Consider the following 16,180-nt stretch of genomic DNA (forward strand, 5'->3'; position numbering starts at 1 on the left):
TCTGCTCATAGCAACAGAACTATATATTAATCACACAGTCTGTTTTGATGGCAAATGCTTTTACCTGCAGAGAAGGTAGGGGTACTCTTCCCTCTACAACCTATTCCTCCCTTGCCCTCAAGGGAAGAGCTCTGAGGATCTGATTACTCCTGAACCTCACAGAATCTTTCATGCAGGCCACTAGCCAGCCTTTGGCTTCTTCAGCTCCAGTGAAAATGTCAACCACACCAAGGAAAGCATCCTTTTTAGTTTCTTAGTCCCACTCATGTTAAAAAGATCTTCGCCGGGCGTTGGTGGCGCACGCCTTTAATCCCAGCACTCGGGAGGCGGAGGCAGGCGGATCTCTGTGAGTTCGAGGCCAGCCTGGGCTACCAAGTGAGCTCCAGGAAAGGCGCAAAGCTACACAGAGAAACCCTGTCTTGAAAAACCAAAAAAAAATAAAATAAATAAAATAAAAAAAATAAAAAGATCTTCAAGATGTTCATAAATTAACCTAGTCAATTAACTAAATAAGTAAAGAGTATTTTTGACACTGTAATTATAAAGAGGCAGATCGGGCAGGCTGTTGATATTGGTCAAAATCCCCCAGAATAAGAATGGAAAGTTCCTTTTTTTTCTAAAACAAGACTATTTCCTAGTGAAGACTTAGTGATGAGGAGAGAGAGAAAGTCAGCTTTAAGTGATTTTAGTGATGAAGAGTCAGTCTTCAATCTTACATGAAACTGCTCAAGAAGCTTGAAGTCTGCCATGATATTCTAAATAGAGAAAGGAAAACAATTTAAAACAGTAGTGCTCTGTTGTTGGAGAGTTTTTTCTCTGGGTCCTGCCAATCCCCGACAGTCCCTTAGCCCACTTATAAAATAAACATACAGACGCTTATATTATTTAAACTGCTTGGCCATTGGCTCAGGCCTATAATTGTCTAACTCTTACTCTTATATTTAGCCCATTTCTATTAATCTATACTTTGCCATGTGGCTCGTGGATTATTGGTACCTTACATTTTCCTTGTCTTGGCAGTGGCTGCAGTCTCTTTCTCTACCTTCCTGCTCCCTCAATTCTCCTCTCTGTTAGTCCCGCCTATACTTCCTGTCTGGCTACTGGCCAATCAGTGTTTTCTTTATACAAAGCAAAATCCACAGCAGTGCTCCTTTACTGTATCACATTTAAGCCAGAGAGTTGTTCCCCAAGAGGATGTCTATGTCTGACTATAGCACATGATTCTCAGAGAACCTGCCCCATGAAAGGATATTCCAACAATCAGATTTTCTGTACATGAAATACTCAGAAGTCAATGTCTTTGACATAACTTTTACCAAGAAAGGACATTTTGACAGTGTGCCTTTATCTGAGAGTTTTCTTCCTGCCACACATTCAACAGGCGTCTTCTGATTCTGGCCACCTTTGGAAATGGGCTGAGGAGCTGGGTCAGATGGAGACAAATGAACAGGGAAAGAATGTAGAGAAATAAAGTGCAGGAGGGACCAAGACCAGAAGAAACTACACAAGTAGAGTGAGTCTCAGTCATTAAAATGTCTTATTCCTGTATAAAATATCACCATTTCTTCAAGGAAACAAAAGATCTCTGTTATTTTTAAAGTATTCTGCAGTGGTTTATTTGTTATTATACTGAATTCTAAAGAGGACCATTTGGAGGGAGAGGTAACCAGACAACGTTAGATGATAATTAATTTCATAAAACAGATTACTGAAGATAATAGGCATGTTAATATGCCTTCCTACTAAAATAAACCAATGCCCCAATTCCAATTTCACCTTACAATTTTAATCAGAAACCTGTGGTAGCAAAGCGAAATAAAAAAGCATTTGAACCAAGGAAACTCCACAAGTAAAACAACAGATTCAACAGTAGGAGCTCCACATTGGAGCCAATATTATTGGATTTCTTGTAGTTTGGAATCCCACGGAGGCTGACCCTCAGCAGGGATGTAGGCTCAATTAGTGTATCTGTGAGGTACAGGAAACACCTGCAAGACATTGAAGAAGTGAGGAAAAGGAATCACCCATAACAGTTTGGGTTAAACAAGCCAATTATCACCAGGGAACTCTGAGAATCTGTAGGACTCACACCCTTGGATAATCCTTTTTGAGGTACAAGGGAGTTTAAATTCTCTTTGAACACTACTTCTGGTGGTGTTAAGTCTCTGACACTTCTTACACCTTCCACAAGTGGGCACCAGCATCCTCCTCAGCAGTAGAACACTCCTAGATACAGTAACGTGGGCACATTATCCAATAGTTGAAAAAGACATCAGTGGGGATTAGCCGTTCCAAGGACTGTTGAAGAGGCCTGAGTATGAAGAATTAGTGTATTACCACTCGGTGCCATAACCCATCAGAGGCTGACTTCCTTGCAACACAAGCTACTTTGTAGAAAAACTTGGTGACAGATTCTTAACTAATCATTAATCAAGAGCCATTTTCATTTAAGATGGGATTTGCCATAGTTAGTCTCCATTGTCAATTGGTGGGATTTAGAATTACCCAGGAGTGGGATGGGGGATAGGAACTTGGGGGAGCAGGTTGAGTGGGCTGAGCACCAGAGGCAGGTTGGGGGCAGGATGGATGGAAGGGGAGAGTAACGATGGAGACATTTTGATGGGGCGGGGGGTGCATTTCAGGGTTAAGGAGAAATCTGGTGCCGGAGAAACTCCCAGGAATCCACAAGGATGACTCCAGCTAAGATTCCTAGCAATAGTAGAGAGGGTACCTGAAGTGGCAATCTGCTGTAATCAGATTGATGACTACCCTAATTGTCAACAGAGAGCTTTCATCCACTAACTGATGGAAGCAGACGCAGAGATCCATAGGCAAATACTGGGCTGAGCATAGAGGATCTTCCTGAAGAAACAGAGGAGGGATTGTATGAGCCAGGGGGGGTCAAGGTCATGAAGGGGGAACCCATAGAGGCAGCTATTCTGAGCATATGGGAGCTCATGGACTCTGGACCAACAGTTAGGGAGCCTGCATGGGACCAACCTAGGCCCTCTGCATGTGTGTGACAGTTGTGTAGCTTGGTCTGTTTGTAAGGCTCCTAGCAGTGAGATCAGGACCTGTCCCCAGTGCTTAGCCGGCTTTTGGGAACCTGTTCCTCATGCTGGATTACTTTGCCTAGCTTTGATGCAGGGAGAGGAGCTCTAGGTCCTACTTCAACTTGAAGTGCCATGCTTTGTTCAGTCCCATGGAAAGCCTGCTCTTTTCTAAATGGAGAAGGAGGAGTGGATGGGGAGGGGAGGGGGGTAAATGGGAGTGGGAGGGGAGTAACAGGAGTAGAGGAGAAGAGGGAAGGGAAACTGGTTTGTATTTAAAATAAATTTAAAAAAAAAGGTTAATCAAATAAAATTTTAAAAAAATAGAATTACCCAGGAGATAAGCCTTTGGGGGTATTTGTGAAGATGTTTCTGGAGAGGTTTAGTCGAGGTGGAAAGACCCACCCAATTGTGAGCAGTACCATTCGGTGGCTCAGGGTCCAGGACTGAATGAAAAAAAAGGAAGCAGTGAAGTGCCAGCATTCTTTTGTCTCTGATTCCTGACTGTACACACAATGTGATGTGACTAGTTGCCACCTCTCCACTTCCCTAGGGCATAGATGTGTTGTCTTCCAGTTCTTATTGCAAAATTGCAATGATCAGAAGAGTTTTGTGAAGCTGAGGAGATGTCTCAGTCCATAAAGTACTTATTGTGCAAGCATAAGAGACTGTGTTCAGATCCCCAGTACCTACATAAAGTCAAGCGTGGCAGTGCACACCTGTAATCCTGAGCACCTAGAGACTGACTAATCTCAGGAAGTCAATAGGCAGCCAGTTTAGTCAAATCAGTTTAGTCAAATCCAGGTTCAGTGAGGGATCATATCTCAAATTAAAACATGGAGAGCAACTCAAGAAGACACCCAACCTTAATGTCTGGCCTTGACATATACTTGTAACACATGCATTTATGAACACACACACACACACACACACACACACACACATCTAAAAGAAATGAAAAAAGTGTTACAGCAGATTCAATGCAGGAGAATTTCAAGGTGAAGGCATACCTCAACAATTTAGCAAGATGCTATCCCAAAATAAAAAGAAACAAAGATTTAAAAAAAAAAAAAGAAAGAAAGAAAGAAAGACTATGCATGTACCCAGGAGGCAGATGTATCTCGGGAGTAAAGTACTTCCTATCCTTTTCCAAACCTTGATATCTCTCCTCAATGTTGAAAAAAAGTGCCCAGTGAATTCATTTTTCCAAGGGTGCAGACAAGCAACATGTCCTTTTTTCTCACAACAGAGCCATGGAATGGACTAATCCAAGAATCACTCCACTGTAAAGAAGGAAAAAGCAGCCTGGTATCACATGACATCTGAAAGGCGTGAGCTGGACTTGCCTTTATCTCATTGTTCCTTATACTTTGTTATATTATTTAACTTCTGATAATTCAGGGGACATTTCAGCTGAACGTAAGACTTCTGAAAAATTGGAAAGTACACACTTGCAGTGTTTCCAAAAATACATCCAATAAATAAAAAATATTTAAATGTTTCAATTGCAAATACATCTATAATGATAGCACATAGGTACAGTGATGGTATCTTTTATTTAATATCCGCCATATGAAATTGATGTCAGAGCAGTGACTACTTCAGAGAATAATAAATACAGAGTCATCCTGAACTTTTCCATATGACTTCGTTGCCACTGTATTTGCAATGTCTTTCAGGCTCTGCAAAATTTTTGAGAAAGCGTTCATTAACAACAACATGTTTATTCACATTGCACTTACCTGTATAAGAAAAGGTGGGACTATCTGTTCCCTATAACTGAACTTTTGCTTCTCAAAAGTGCCATCTGCTGGCACTTTTATATGTATCCTTAGATGTACTCGTAGGTTCAGAAGCTATGAATTTTAAGCAAATGCCTTATTTAAAAAGTGTATGTCTGAGGCAGGAGAGATAGCTGAAAGGTTAAGAACACTGGCTACTCTTCCAGAGGTCCTGAGTTCAGGTCCCAGCAACCACACCTTGGCTCACTACCATCTGTAATGAGATCTAGTGCCTTCTTCGGGCCTGCATGGATATATACAAGCAGAACACTGTATACATGATAAAGAAGTGTATGTCTGCATTGACTTTTGCAGAATCAAAAAAAAAAAAAAAACCCAGGCATCTGTACTCAGAACAAGAAATAGGATGCTACCAGCACTGGAGAAGCACTTCGGACATCACTTTCCTCTTATCTGTCTACCTCTGGAGTAAAGGCAATTCAGGACAGTACTTGATTCAGTACAGGACAAATTCTTTATCCAAATGCTTAGAAAAAGTAGTATTTGGGATTTGGGATTTTCTATTTGTGGAGTATTTACATACATGCATGCATATATACATACATACATACATACATACATACATACATACATACATATATACACATCACACACATATATAACATAATTATATAATATAGCACATAGTATTTTATAATATATAATCAGATATCTTAAGGATGGGACACAAATTTAAATGCAAAGTTCAAGATGTTTTACATACATTTATACATAGCCTAAAGATAGTGCTACATAATATTTAAATAGGCCTGCAGTTTGACTACAACCTGTTACATGAAGTCAGATATGGAATTTTCACTCTTGACATGATACTGGCATTCAAGTAAATTCCAGATTTTGCATCATTTCATGTTTTTTCATTTATAATGCTTGGCATGTATTTTGACTATGCCTTTGGAGAGTTTTGCCTCTTTCTCCATTCTCTGCCCTCAGAAGAAGAGCATATGTTTACAGGGATACAGAACAGAACGTCTCATTCTCTGGGAGCAGAGGGTCTCAGATCTGCCTTGAATCCACACTGGTCCTGCACAGCAAAATAATGACTAACTCTCATCAGTTACTAACTTCTGATTCATACTGCTCAACAGAGCAGAATCCAGCAATTCTTGGTGGTCCCCCATCAACACATCAGCTCTAGGTGATTCTGTCAATCCTTCAAAGTGTATAATTATGGCTCTGGCCTTGATTGTTCTAAAATGGCAGTTCTCACAAAGATTTTTCTGCAAGATTTTAAACCATATCCCCAATTATTTCTTTCTTTTCTTTAGTGGCATATGACAACATCTGGGTCCCATCCATACCATGTAGCTGCTAAGCATAGTTAGGGAATCCCAATGCTGTTGCAGAATGCTATTTTAAGATGCATTACACTTGTTTATGCTGTGGAACATTTGTTTAATGATGCAAAGATATGTTGTATTCTTTTATGTTGCATTTGTTTAACTCTGTGAAGCAGTGTTACTTTACCTATCTAAAACATCTGATTGGTCTAATTAAGAGCCAAGCAGCCAATAGCAAGGCAGAAGAAAGAATAGGCTAGGCTGACAGATAGAGAGAATAAGAGGAGAAATCTGGGAGAAAAAGACCTAGGATTGAGGTATGAGAGAAGGACTGAAGGGGCCAGCCACCCATCTACACAGCCAGCCACGGAGTGAAAAGTAAAAGAAAGGTATACAGAAATAGAGAAAGGTAACGCCCAAAGGAGGCCTAAGGTAGATGGGATAATTTAAGTTAAGAGAAGCTGGCTAGAAATAAGCCAAACTAAGTCCTGGCATTTATAAGTAATAATAAGCCTCTGTGTGATTTATTTGGGAGCTGGGTGGCAGGCCCCTCAAAAAGTAAAGAGTAAAGAAATGATCACCTACACAATGCCAAGCCTCTTTGTGCCCCTATTCCTTGGAAGTGCTCTTCTCCCAGGTCCCCTGGCTCTCATGTGTCAGTCTTTGTCTGATGAAACAGCACCATTGCCTGTGAATATGTTGGAAGTGGCACACGCAGAGTTTAGAGACTATACATTCTATCTAGACTTCCAGGAAAGCAAGCCACTGCACCAGTGTTTTGGGGCACTCTATACCCCTCTACATGAGCTTAAGAAAGGCTACCACACTGGCAGAATTAAAAACGGTATCATCTGATGTTTATTCTCCCATCAGCATTTTCCTTCCTCCCTATTATTGTTTAGATACTTAAAGCGCTATTTTCTTCCATATTGTTTTGTGTCCCATTTCAACCTACAGTCTTTCTTCTACAGCATCTCCATCATCCTCTTTCTTAGCAGTCTTGGTTGGGTGTGACATGCTCTTCCTGTGAAAGGTCTATAAGCTGAACCTATAAGACAGCTTTTATTTTTTCAATAGAACTGAAAGAAGTTTTAGAAATTTCTATCTCTCATAATGTAAAACAAGCTGACTCTTGTTGTTAACAGCAGCAGTGATAGCAATTTTTCAAGTCATGTTGTTCTCCTTGTATTTCTTTTCCAGAAATTCTCATCTTTCCCCATCCTATCACAGCCACCCTTACCTGATATGTGTATCCAAGGTGACAGCTGCTTCAGGCTGCTTAAGGAAAAGTTATCATTAAGAAACAGGACAGAAAAAAATGGATGTGTTTTAAATATTGAGTCACATCCACAAATAAATAAGTATAAATTATGTAAAGAACAATTTTAACCAGAACTGCTGGCTCATGCCTATCATCTTAGCACTTGGGAAGAAGACTTATGAGTATTCTAAGTTCCAGGCCATCCTGGGCTAATAGCAAGTTCTTAGCCATCCTAAAATAACAGAGTGAGCCCCTGACCCAAAACACAAGAAAGAAAATATTAGCATTTCCCACCAAAGTTCCTGCATTTACAAGGAACTGCACACTCTAACTGAAGAATTCTATTTTGTCAGGTTCTGAAATATTGAGTTAAGGAACTTGAAGAAAATGACTGAGCATACATTTGTTCATTGGATCCTTTCTAGCTTGAAGACACTGTCATATCAATTATCTGATTTGGTCCCCACTAAATGAAATTATGAGCTATTGTCCTCCTTGGAGGCATAGAGAGGTTGACTTATTTGCCAGGAACATATCAAGGCACAATGAAATCAATAAAAAACAACTTCCATTTAAAAAACAAACAAAACACATCTTTTATGTAACTCTGGGGATAAAAGCTAAATTTGGTGTTTAGGTCGGAAGAATTTTTGAAAGCTGTCTTTGTAAACCACTTTTCTCAAACATAAATCAAACAGGAGCCCAGTATTCTTTGGAAAGCTGAATAATAGGAAGCAATCTAAATTCAAATGATGCCGAAAAAGCTGTTAAGTGTCCTGTTTGAAAAATGATCCCACGGATGGGGTGGGCTTGCTGTTGCATGGGTTAATAAAGTAGAGTGATGTTCACATCTTATGGCAGGACTTGGGCGTCTTCCCACTAGAGACATAAGATGTGGACTCTTTGCGCAGTAGGTTCTCAACCTGTGGGTCATGACCCATTTGGAGTTTAATGGCCATTTCATAGATGTTGCCTAACACCTTCTGAAAACATAGATGTTTACATTAAGATTCAAAACAGGAGCAAAATTAGTTATGAAGCAGCAGTGAACTGCTGTATTAAAGGGCCATAGCACCGGGAAGATTGAGAACCACTGCTTTGGAGGAATAAACCTGGACTCCAGCAACTTGAAAGCATGGTCAGTTGTAAGATAAAACAGAAAAGGTGACCAATGAATTATTAAAAAAAAAAAAAGTACCCTTCTATATATTGACATTTCATCTTCAAGAATTATTGAAGTCTCATTCACAAAAATACTCTTGGAGGAATGACCTTTGTTCTGTTTTGACAAACTGAAGAGGGAAATAGAGTGTGGCAAGGAGCCACAGGTCCATAGTAGTACAGGTGCTCCAACAGCATTAAAGGAAAGCTCTTGCCTCTTTGCCAGAGAATGGGCTCTACCTCTGGATGAAGATGTGCCATTGTCTGTTCCCTTAAGAGTTAATCCAATTGGGCTGGCCAATCACCTGGCCAAGGGACTGTCCCTCAGGAAGATGAGGTTCTTTAGTCCACACTAAGGACACAAGAGGCACAATTAGCCCCTTGTCCTACAACAAGAAAACAACTCCCAGTGTGGGAACTTAGAGAACCACAGCATACAGCTTTGTAAGCCCCCCTACTTTCCAAAATTACTCAGAAAAGCATCTTTTCCTTTTGTTCTTTTTATCTCCTCTCTGAGCATGTTTTCCCTGATAGTTTATACTTCACTTTTTCTCTATATATATATATAGCTTCCCTCCTTAACTTCTCTCCTCCCCATGTCTTCTTGTCTGCCATATGGATGACTTCTCCATCTCTATCTCCTACATATAAATCTACAATGAACTTCTCTCTAAAATTCACTCTCCGTGGTCTGTGAATTTCATTCTTCAAATTCACATGATAAGAACCCAAAGTCAATGGCTCTGGTAGCTTCAGTGGTTATCAAGTTTTCCAGGACCCTAGTTCCCAAACAAGGGCTCCATCATTCTCAAACACCGCTCAATGTTCCTTTATGGCAGGGAGGGGCAGATTAAGCGCAGACTCGAGAGCACTAATGGTAAAGGAGATAGACCGAAAGTCTGTCTTTGGGACATATCTTTCTTTGGGAATTGGGCATTTTAAAAAAATGTAAAATGACAGCTACTACTAATGATAAAGTTTGTATTATAAACATTCCTGATGTTCATTTTCCTATAAAGAAAGATGTTGGTGGTGAGGGAATTGGACCCCCCTCATGCCTTAGCCACTTTGGGCAGAAAGGTTATCAGTCTAACAGCCAACCAGACTATCTTATTCCAGCACCAGTCATCCTGAACACCCCCACAGACACTTTTCAACAACCATGCACCAGGCTCCAGCTGACTTCCCTAACTCTGGACAATACAGCTTCAGCCAAGATTGTTTGTACCAGACTTTTACTGTCTGTCACAAGCCTCTGAGAACCATTTCTATCTTGGTCAGAAGGAGTGCACTTCTCCCAATAGAGGGACTAAAAAGACTCATAGCAAGGTCATGATTGGTTGAAACACAAGACTAAATGACTGATTTGTGCTGAGAATCAAGGCTGCGATTGGCATAAACAGTGGCTGTGGCTGATCAAAAATGGACTGCTATGGTTGGTTCAATCAGATACCTGTTATTGTTCTCAATACCTCAAACTATAAGCAGGCTTAGGTTCCCTCAGTGAAGCCAGCTGGGAGATTCTTTCCTATTCTACCTCGCCTGATGTTATATCAGATCCAATAAAGTGTTTTCCCCATGGGTCTAACTTGTCTGCTTTAAGTGTGCAGATGAGCAGCAGAGTGTCAGAGGACAGGGGAAGTAATGGAGAGGACAGTAGACTGTGGTGGGCACAGGCTAGCAGCCAGACAGTTTCTCCCTGGTCTCAAGTAGCCTCCTGGCAATAGCTGCTTAACACTGGGGCCCCTAAACAGCCCATCAATGCATTTCTTAGCTCAGAGTTCAAAGTGTCAGAGTATCTATGGGTCATGGCCTTAGATGGCCTCAGTCCCACAGGTAGTGTCTTGTTTCTGATACCAGGTGCAGGGCTTCCCAACGGCTCCATTTGTGACCAGCATGTGGTTCCTGAGCCCTGGGCAAGCTTCCCAAAGCAAAACGTTGGCAGTGGTTACTTGACTAGAGCAAAAGCCAAGAGGCTGAGACCTTGACAACCAACGATGGGAAGAAAAGCCCATTCCCCAGCCATCCCAGCCATGGTGCTCGGGTCTAAATTTCCTTTTGTCTAGACAAAGGAAGTTACCCCAAGCCAAGCATTTTGGGAAGCAGCCCCTGACACCTGAACAGTTTAAGAGTAGCCAAGGCTAAAAGAATAAGGGAAGTAGGTGCAGAGACAAGACAGCAGAGAGATGGCAAAAACTGGAAAGAATCAGAGAAGAAAGCCTTTAGGCTGGGGTCTCCGTAAGAGTTATAGAGAACTGTCAAGTCTTTAGGGCTGAGGGTCTTAGACCTAGCCTACATGCTGGAACACTGGCAGCCACCCAGGACCAAAGATCCCTGTACCTGAAGCCTGCATGGGTACTGCCGTCTAAGAAGGTGCCAATTGCTGTTGCCACTGGCAACTATCAAATGTTGAGGGAAATGAAAGCCATTAGAGCATGGTGTCATGTAAAGAGCTTCTTGTCTACCTCATGATTTCTGCCTGAGTAGAGCAAAACAACCCAGATGATGGGTGACTCTTTAAGGAACATTCCTGAGTTCCTTTGAATTCTCAAAAATGCCTTTTAGCTTCTAGAGGCCTCAGATTACATTAGTGAACAGTAAAGAAGAAGTTGCCTCTAACGATGGGAAAGGAATAGATTATATTTACTAATATTGATTTATGTTACCCTGGCTGGTCTTGAATTTACGACCTTCCTGCTGTTGTCTCTCAAGAATTGGGATTACAAAACTTATGTCATTCTTTTAGTCAAAATTAAAAAGCAGCCGGGCGTTGGTGGCGCACGCCTTTAATCCCAGCACTCGGGAGGCGGAGGCAGGCGGATCTCTGTGAGTTCGAGGCCAGCCTGGGCTACCAAGTGAGCTCCAGGAAAGGCGCAAAGCTACACAGAGAAACCCTGTCTCGAAAAACCAAAAAAAAAAAAAAAAAAAAAAAATTAAAAAGCAAGCCATAGTTCTTATAATTAAATATTATCTTTCTTATATACTTAATATACAATTAAATAACCTCCCCAAAATATGAAATATAAGTTAATTTTACTTATTTGCATGTTGTTTTCTTAGGCCAAAACTCTGCTAACCCATCATCTGTGTGAAGAACTTTTTGGTGACATGCCTATTCATGCCAAGCCACAAGGTGTCAGCCTAAACTTAGTAATCTCTGAAATTCCTGAAACTTGTTTTGTTTTGCTTCATTTTGTTTAGTTTTGTTTCATTTTTTGTTTATTTTATTTTATTTTGCTTATTTTTTGAACAAGAAGAATTCTGAAGACCTTAAGACCATTGTGATCATATGGAGAGCTTACAGAAACCAAATCCTGGGAGCTTTTCAGGGCTGATGGCAGCTATCTCCAAGAGACAGTCAACAAAAGAAGACAAACTAGCTCCTTCCTAGCATGTGCCATGCCACCACAAGAAACTTCCATATTCCAAACACAGTTTACAAACACCTCCATCATTGTCTTTGCACTTGGTCTGCCCTCCTGCCTTTCCCACTCTTCTTTGGTTAGTCTCTAGGCAGAAGAACAGGCTCTATATTTTAGAACTGTGTGTCTGGGAATGAACTTCTGACTTCCCTTTTAGCAGGCATCCCCATCTTCGTAAGCAGTTCACTTAGATGCCTCCATTAGTTGCTATTGTATATGAAAAAGCATGGTTGTAATGAACACTTACTTCACCAACCTCAGATCCGTACTCCTATAAATGTCCTCCGTCTCTCAGTTCTTTTATAACCTGGAAAGGGGTGAGAGCATGGGTACGGTATGTGTTTCCTCTTGGCAAGGTAGGGCCTGCCACATGGAGTTTGCAGATCTGTTTAGCAGATGCGAATTTAACTTTGGCCAAACTTTAATATCTTTTGAGCTTTACATTGTCAGCTAGTAAAGAGAATGTAACTTGTGAGCTATGTGTAGTATAAAGGGGAAAACATGTTAAGGAACTTTATTTATTCTAATTGTCACAAGACAGTGAAGCGCTATTACCCTCGCTTTATAAGGAGAAAACCCTGAGCTCAGAAAAACTCCAGTAACTTTCTTCTACAATAACTTGCTGATGATCAGTAAGTAGAACAGACACAGGCCTGTCTGACTCGAGTCCCGAATTTGCCCTGTCCCAATTCCTAATTTTAAATAATCTCTATACAAATCTACATGAACACAAACACCTGGGAAACTACAGAGCTCTTCAGATAGGAGACTACTGGGGTCTGTCATGACACTCTTTCTCTGCCACACGGAGTTTCTGTGGATTGACTGGTGACTAGAAATGAAGAACTGAAATTAGAAACAGACAGTTAAGAAGATGCAGACAGCGAGCATGCAGTGAGCTGTACTTCAGTGTAGGACTGAACCAGTAGGAAATGTCCAAGATCAATGATCGCCTCTCTCATTTGTCCTCTGGGGCTGACGGTGATTTTTTTGTAAAGGAAGACAATTAATACCTACTACAGTTATCTGTCATCTCTTCTTCATCTCTTCTCTCACTGTCTACTCAGACCTAGTTAATTAAGATCTCATCACTCTCCTCCACCTACTGGGTTCACCACACCTTTTTATGCCAAATTTCTTGTAATATCCCCTAAAACCTTGAAATGAAACCCATAAATCCTGGCTAAAATAGACAATACTTATGATAGTATCTAGAGATGTGCTTTTCAATGCACAGAAAACTTGTGTTTTGCACTATATGTTCCCCTGTATCTGTCCAGTTTGTGTCTATATGTGCCGTTGATTGCCTTTCTTTATCTCCTCCTTTCTAGTCTATCTTTAGCCAAAATTACCATAATACCCCTCCTTTGTCTCTACCATTCTCTTTCCATTTACATGCCCCTTCTCCACTTCCTATAAACCCCAAACTAACCACTACTATTTCTCTGATTTTTCTCCTTTCCACTCATCCCCACAGTAACTAATACATGAGTACATACAGGACTATCAGTGTCCCTACATAGTTATTAAGTGATTGTTGTTCGAGTGATTCCTTTTTGAATGTTGAAAACACTTCCATTGAAAATAAATAAAGCTGACTAAAATGAAAACTCAACCAATTATCTGTATAAGTTCCAATGCAAAAGGAAGAAAAACTAAGTCAATACAACTTCTCCACAAATTATCATCCCATAATAATGGACCTAATGAGAATTAACTAAATGAAATTCAAAAAAAAATGTTCAAAGGAAAAAAAGGACATGAAAAAAACTCATGAATTTGAAGAAAACAGTTGAGGGAAATAAGGAAGTATATATATATATATATATATATATATATATATTATACTATATATATACTATATATATATATAGGCTATGAAAATGGAATGCAATAAAGAGAGAGAAATGCTAAAGAAAATAACACACTGCAGTACTGGAAATAAAAATTTCAGTGTCAAATTAAAAGCTCAGTGGAAACTTTCACCAAAAAAAAAAAAAAATGAACCACAGGAGGACAGACAATAGGGCTTAAAGACACAGTAGAGGAATTGAAACTTGAGAAAGCATTAGAGTACTATGACAAGAAAGAAACATATGTGAATCATGAGGATGGGAGAATTTAATGCCAAAGGAATAGCAAACATTTTTAATAAATCCCAGAAAAAAATTCCAAACCTAAAGAGAGAAATACCCTAAGTATTAGGCATTTAGAGTATCAAGTACGTAAGATAAGAAAAAAATTATCGTGATATATTGTAGGTAAAATACTAAATATGTTGAAACAAAAAATGTATTAAAAACTTTAAGAGAGCAATACCAAGTCACACATAAAAGAGAGGGCCATCAAAATAACAATTGAGTTCTCTTCAGAAACTTTAAAAGCCAGAAGAACTTGAAGTTGTGAATTTCAAGTTAAGACAGTGGTCACCAACCAGAACTATTACACTCAGCAAAGTTATCTTTCATAATTAAGGAAAGAAACCATGTCTATGATGAAAAGAAGAGACTAAAAGAATTCATAACTACTGAGCCAGCTCTAAAGAAGACACTAGAAGGGATCTTTGAGACAGATAAATGTATGTGTTATGCCCAGATCTCTGGGATCCCCAAAAGACCACCATGGAGACCGAATCCCGCATGTAAAAGCAAAGAGCCTTTATTTCAAGCTCAGGAGCTTTGTCCCTCTGTCTGTCTGACACAGCAGTAAGAGCAAAGAGCCCTGAGCTCAGGTGGGGCACAGTTTTTTTTATTGTTGTTTTGTTTTGTTTTTTTTTTTAAGCAGGTTCATTTTTTTATTGGACATGTTTTTTTTTTTTTTTTTTTTTTTTGGTTTTTCGAGACAGGGTTTCTCTGTGTAGCTTTTGCGCCTTTCCTGGGACTCACTTGGTAGCCCAGGCTGGCCTCGAACTCACAGAGATCCGCCTGGCTCTGCCTCCCGAGTGCTGGGATTAAAGGCGTGCGCCACCACCGCCCGGCATGGACATGTTAATAAAAGAGGTTTAATCAAAAAGACCAAAGCCCATGTCATCATCAGACTCCTCAGATTCTTCCTTCTTTGATTCCACTTTCTTCTCCTCAGCTGGGGCAGCAGCAGTAGAGGGGGCAGGACTGCCTGCTGGCGTGGCTCCAGCTGCTGGAGCAGGCCCACCAGCCCCTACATTACAGATGAGGCTCCCAATGTTGACATTGCCCAGGGCCTTTGCAAACAAGCCAGGCCAGAAAGGCTCAACATTGACACCAGCTGCTTTAATGAGGGCATTGATCTTGTCCTTCAAGACCAACCTTGTTGTCCTACAGGATGAGGGTGGAGTAGATGCAGGCGAGCTGGGAGACGGAGGCCATGTTGCGGACTGCTGGCATGGTGCTAGTTGCTGGATGAAGTGAGGGCCTCACCCCAACGCGACCTTGGCTTCCTCAGAAGGACCAAGCACCTTGGCGGCAGCTGAGAAAAAGCCAGAGTTTTTATCATAGCAGAGTTTGGAGTAAGGGGATTTCCAGGGTCCAGGACCCTGATTGGCTGAAAATTGTCTAGGGATATGAGTAAAACAAAAATAGGTGTGTGCTATACTCTAGGGCATCTGGCCACCTTATCTAAAGGTTGAAATGCTTCCTCACCCCTGGGTGGATCCCTGGGTGGTATCTGGATCTGGGTGTTGCCTGACAGTAAGCCTGCCACAGAAGCTGTGTTTGAGCCCCTAAGCCTGTCATGGCTGCCGTGTTGTCAAGCTGTTTCGGGGCCCCTTCACAAATGAAGCTATAGAAACTAGCCTACATAGAGAAAGAATAGTTAGGAAAATGAGGAATGTGAAAACACCAAACACTACACAATCAACAAAATAGCAATAGTTAATATGTATTTAAATAATTTCTCTGAATATTAATTGTCCTAATTCAAAGACACTGGCTATCAAATTGGATTAAGATACAAAAATCTATATATTTCCTGTCTCCAAGAAACATATCTCACCATCAATAACAGATTCTACATAATGGTGAAAAATGGAAATTATTATTCCAAGAAATAGAAGTAGAAAAAAAGCAGATGTCATTGTTTAAATATCTAACAAAATACTTTAAGCCAAAACTAGTTAGAGAAAATGAAATTGGTTTCTACATGACAGTTAAGAAAACAATAAATTAAAAGACATTACAATTATAAACATACATGCACTGAAATGTATACATCCAATATCAAAAACATG

At 40.4% G+C, this 16,180-nt stretch overlaps 1 pseudogene; it reads right to left on the reverse strand.

Moving 5' to 3' along the window:
- Window positions 1-14,961: 14,961 nt before the first annotated feature.
- Window positions 14,962-15,320, reverse strand: LOC102924778 (large ribosomal subunit protein P1 pseudogene; annotated as a pseudogene).
- Window positions 15,321-16,180: the final 860 nt, after the last annotated feature.

Source organism: Peromyscus maniculatus, chromosome 4 (genome assembly GCF_049852395.1).
Source record: "Peromyscus maniculatus bairdii isolate BWxNUB_F1_BW_parent chromosome 4, HU_Pman_BW_mat_3.1, whole genome shotgun sequence".
Lineage (NCBI taxonomy): Eukaryota > Metazoa > Chordata > Mammalia > Rodentia > Cricetidae > Peromyscus > Peromyscus maniculatus.